Genomic DNA, 6000 nt, shown 5'->3' on the forward strand with positions numbered 1-6000 from the left:
TCCTGAAACCATCATCTCACTTCCCCGAAAGAGTTGGTCTGCTGAATGCGTTTGTTAAGGAGGGTAATTGAAACGGATTTGGTGTGTGTGTGTGTGTGTGTGTGTGTGTGTGTGTGTGTGTGTGTGTGTGTGTGTGTGTGTGTGTGTGTGTGTGTGTGTGATGTGCAGCCACCTGATACTGCTGGTGTCTAAGCCTTCCTTTACACCACTGCCCACACAGTCTGTCTGGGCCGTGTGTTACTCCAGTTTGTGCTGACCTGGCAGTCCTTTTCCCCACTAGTCCTTTCAGCCGATATTCCGATTATCTTGAATTACAGTTGTCAGATTTTCCGTTTTTCGAAGTTTCCGTGTAATCGCAGGTCAAACTCAATATTTTTCTTATAATCTGTAGCTCTACTTTTGCAGACATTTAATTCTTCGGAGCAGCGGCCATCAAAAATTCCCTTCATCCTAGCCAATATTTTTCATCGCTCGGTGCTGACGTTAATATTTTCAAAGTTCATTCATTGTATCAGCGTTTGTTTGTGCCGAGGTCTGACCCACAAAATGATATGGCCTTTTTTTTCTTTTTCTTAAATACAGTATATAAAACGATCATGTCAGAAATTTCAGGAACTAGACTCTCAATTGTATGTATCTTCGTTTTCAAAAACCTGCATACGGGCAGTGGATGGACCTATTACTGATTGCCGTACTATTTTTATTGTGGTTTTAATTTGTGCATAATTTGTTCAGGCCTTACGTCTTGTTGTACGAGTATATGTCGGTAATGGAACTTTTTTTTTTTTTTTTTTACGTGGCTGGCCTCGCACTGATGATGTACCGTAAAATCTTTTCATTTGTTTATCGATGTTTCCGTATGCAATAATACCTGTGTATCATTTTAACACTACTCTGCCGTCTATTCGTCTCCTCCCTATTATTATGCATCCCAGCATCCAAAATATATAACTTTGTTAACTCATTTATTTCCTAAGAGCGCGACCACACGTGTGGCGGAATAAGTGCTGGCAACACGTAAACAACACAATACCGACCACGCTGCAAACATGCTGGGAACAGCAGCGTCCAGATCACGTTGGCATGGTATGGATACACTTATGCCATCACCTCTGCTGCCAGTAGGTCAGAAGCTGCAATGAAACATGGTTACATTCATTTGTCCAAATACTGCTGCATACCGGTACCGGTATATGTTTTCAACTTGCTGCTGTGTTGCTAACACATGTTCGAGGGCACTTGTGGACGCGACCTAAGTTACTATCCCTCCCCCCCCCCAAAAAAAAAAAAACAAACCTGGGTTTGATTCACTCTGAGATGATTCCACTCTGCCTCTGATAGAACTACTCGTATGCAGAGAAATGTGAAGAGTTGCAGAAATATATATATATTTTTTTCGTGTCAACTCTGTAGGTGGAAAAGAAAAATAATGAATGAATTGGAGGAATCTTGTAAATTAGCACGTTGGTAGACCACACGACCTACGTCGAGCCATGCAACCGTCCAAGGGAGGGGGTGAAGAAGTGGGCGTGTTGAGGAGAAAAAAGGATGGAATGGGATGGAGTTTTTATGATCGGTGGGGCTGAGGAAGGTAAATATAACCTGTGAAACTGGGTGTTGTAAAATTAATGGTCTACGTGCAGTGAAGTTTTATCCTGCAATATCCTTCAAGAATGAAAATGCTGGAGGAGGTAAAGTAACAGAAGTGGAGAACAAAGACATGAACAGGATAAGCTTGAGTTGCAGTGGGAGAGGAGAGGAGCCATGAAAACATACCAGGTAAAATGGATGCTGCCGAGGATTAATGGCCTGAATGCAGTGAAGATTTCGAAATTTTCTCTGACTACAGGAACAAAAACAAGATATGCTTGGGTAGTTCTTATATACCATGCATCATGCGACGCAGGTAAAAACTGATGAATGGGAATGATATGAAATGAGCTGTGGAGAAAATAATTACGATGGATGTAAAAAAAAGGGGGGAGGGGGAACATGGTGCTCGAAAATTCACAGTGGCAGAAGTGTATCCTATGAAGAGGTTGATGAAGAGGAAGGTAACAGGTGTAGATGAGATACAGGCATTAATAGCACAATATGTAATAGGCATTATATAATCATAACACATGTAACATTAGCACAATATGTAACAGGCAGGTAGATATGTCTCGGGTATCACGAAGAAAAAACAGTAGAAGAATGTATGATGTATGTAAAACACATGATGTTGTCAAACACACAGAAGCCAGTTATCTCACGTGACGGAAATGTGCCAGACGCTACACACACACACACACACACACACACACACACACACACACACACACACACACACACACATACATGTTATCCAGCCGGGAGTCAGTAATATATACCAGATATCATGTGTCGTGAGGGCAGAAGGAAATTAGGTGGCACTAGTGAAGGAATAGGAGATTGGTAGGAGGCAGAAGGAGACTGGAGGGAAAGGACTGGCGCTGACAATCAGTGGGGTCACCTCACTCTGTCCGTCGCACGGATAGTAGTGAAACAATATATATGGACAATACTAGTGGGTCACGATATAACTGCGTCACAACAGAACCCCACAACCCAGAGTGTCTATACCTCACCGTTATTTATGACAATCTCCACGCTACCCAACATCTCATGACTATACTCGTATGTTGGTGGCGGCCCACATTACTGGTGACAGAGGTGCCGCGCCAGTCTACAACTACAATCCCAACTCCTAAGCTATGACTATTATCTGCACTGGCAGCAGCAGTATTTACAATCCTCTACGATACCCGACAATGGTGGCAATGATTCTCTACAATATCTACATTATTGACACTGGTAGGAGGAAGGTCTTATATACCTTGCTTCACGCGAAGCAGGTAAAAGCTGATGAATGGGAATAAGAAGGAGACAGCTGTAGTGAAAAGAACTGCAATGGATGTAAAAAGAAAAAAAAACGGGAATGTTTTTCAGCTGTGTGTCTATCCGACTATAATTCATTTGATTAATTTCTTCATACATCTGGCGCTGACGATAAGCCTACACGTCATGACGCTGTGCACCTTGGGTGGGCAGCTGTGGCGTCCACCAGGGAGCAAAACCTCCTTATATATTCCCGTACCAATACCTCGCCGTAGGGCAGGACTCAGGTCCGACCCTGGTGAAGCAGTGACTACAAGAGGATGTCAGTTCCTTGCACGGTGTATGAACTGTACGGTACCATACCCATAGGACGGCCCCATAAAAACATTTGCTTACCTGCACAGTCAAATAGACTGCGATTAACCAGCAAAATAAATTTTGTACACCTGTGTGCCATCTATCTTTGAGTCAAATTGTATATTGTTCTGTAAGTACTGTACACACACAGATTATGACCATGTATACGTCAGTCTCTCTTTCTCTTTCTCTCTCTCTCCCCCCCCCCTCTCTCTCGCTCAGCTCGTCTACCAATCTAGCACCCTATCTACCAATTCGTCAACACACAGTATCCTACCCCTCTGTCTATCCCTCCATCCATCTGTTCCCTCCTCTATCAAGCCATCCGTGCACCTGAACCACATACTAATTTTAATAATGATGTATCAGGTAACCCCTCCTGTTATAAGGGCTGTCTCGTCTGTCTCACCCCACCCTTGCCTGTCTCCACTCACTGTCCTCTCTGTCTCTCCCGTGTCCTCTCTGTCTCCGTAATGAGAGAGAGAGAGAGAGAGAGAGAGAGAGAGAGAGAGAGAGAGAGAGAGAGAGAGAGAGATCAGCTCCCCCTTTACTCTGGCTGCTGAGTGAGAGCAGAAAATAAAAGGTGAAAGAGAAAAGCGAGTGAGAGAGGAGGGAGTGAGAGGGGTGGTGGTACTGACGTCACTCCTGCCCTTGTAATGGAACTGTTATCTTTGTTATCAAGTGCATGACGTTATCAACACCCATGTCAGCCTTTATCAGTACCCCATGTCGGCCTCGCTAACTGTTTCCCCCATGTCCCTGTATACTCTGCAGCAGAACTAGGGACCTGCATGTAACATCGACAATTACAGGAGTTGTGTTCCAGGGAAAGACTTGGAGTTAAAAGTGAAGTGGATAAGCATTAATTTTAAGGCCTCTTCTGTTTCAACTCGACCCCATCCCTCACTTCTCCCTTCACTCCCTCTCCTTCCCACCTCGTTTCCCTCTCACTCCCTCTCTTTCCCTCCCAGCTTCCCTCCTCACCCCCTCTCTTCCCACCTCGTTTCTCTCTCACTCCCCCTCTTTCCCTCTCAGAGTCCCTCCTCACTCCCTCTCTTCCCACCTCATTTCCCTCTCACTCCCTCTCTTCCCACCTCATTTCCCTCTCACTCCCTCTCTTTCCCTCCCAGCTTCCCTCCTCACTCCCTCTCCTTCTCATCTCATTTCCCTCCTCACTCACTCCCTCACACACCAACACAGAGTGGTGAGGAGTGTGTCAGACCTGAGTCACATCTGGCGTGCAGCATCGCAGGAAATGCATACGCCGTCCAACACGACGCTCTCTCATACATTCTCTTGCCCTCACATTGCTTTACCACTGCCACTGAATAAATGTACCTACTTCCACCACCACTGCGTTAAGGGATGCACCGTCGTAACTCTTCCACATCAGCATTTCAAATTGGGTAACATTATTCAACTTGAGCAGTGGTCTGTTACGTGAATAGATGGCCGTATATATTTGTGTCCTTAGATATCTGTGATGATGGGTCGAGGAAAGGATAATAACAAGCAAAGTATTTATTGGCAAGTCTTAAGAACAGCAAACAAGTGTATTGCAAGGCACCTCCAGAACAACTGACTCTTATCCTGCGGTAGCCAAAACTAAGTCAACTTGTACTGAACCTGTAAGACAGAATTCGAACTTAATACTGAACCGGTATGACAGAATTCGAACTTAATACTGAACCGGTATGACAGAATTCGAACTTAATAAATACTGAACCGGTAAGACAGAATTCGAACTTAATACTGAACCGGTAAGACACTGTTCGAACTTAATAAATACTGAACCGGTAAGACAGAATTCGAACTTAATAAATACTGAACCGGTAAGACAGAGTTCGAACTTAATACTGAACCAGTAAGACAGATTTCGAACTTAATAATGAACCAGTATGACAGAAATCGAACTTAACAAATACTGAACCGGTAAGACAGAATTCGAACTTAATAAATACTGAACCGGTAAGAGAGAATTCGAACTTAATAAATTTTTAGCTGAAGCATTAACTAAACTGAAACAAAGTCGAATGTGAAACAATACAAATCATGAAACTCCATCTTTCACTCGTAACAAAATCCATTAGAAAACTTATAATTTCTACGATGCTGGAAACTTCTTGATACTGCAGCTGAGACCGAAGAGTGGACGGCACTTAATCTGCACTCGTGTTCTTATTCCCCTGATCTGGATTCATTTTGTTTGTTTATATTAAGATACTTCATTTACCATACCATTTAGCGCAAGTTCCAACACTCTGGAGAACGTTGTCGCTGAAGGCCAAGCACAAATGGGATAGGAAAGTACAAGCAAAGTAAAGTTGATTCACATTGGTCTGTACATGTGCAGGAGTTATCGTTATCTGAAGGTTTGATTTCCTAACTTACTCCCTTCCCCAGCTAGTGTGGTGTTGGTGAGACCCTGGGACAACCACCATCACCACCACCACCATTTCTACCATCACTATCATCACGACCAGCATCATTACAAGCAAAACCCCCACCACCACCATCATCACTGTCACCCCCACCACCACCACAACCACCACCACCATCATCATCACTGCCACTCCCACCACCACTACCACTACTACCATTCCAGCTGCTCCCAAGGGCACCCAGGATATTGCAGTGTGTGGCAGCGTGGGTGATGGTACCGGTGTCAGTAATAGTCTTCAATTATCTCCACCTGTTTTTTTGTTCTTCCTCATCCTATCTTTCTTTTCATAACCGCTCGTATCTCTCTCTCTCTCTCTCTCTCTCTCTCTCTCTCTCTCTCTC

The sequence above is a fragment of the Coenobita brevimanus genome, chromosome 74, assembly GCF_032717465.1.
Source record: "Coenobita brevimanus isolate Jiangsu-jjx chromosome 74, ASM3271746v2, whole genome shotgun sequence".
NCBI lineage: Eukaryota > Metazoa > Arthropoda > Malacostraca > Decapoda > Coenobitidae > Coenobita > Coenobita brevimanus.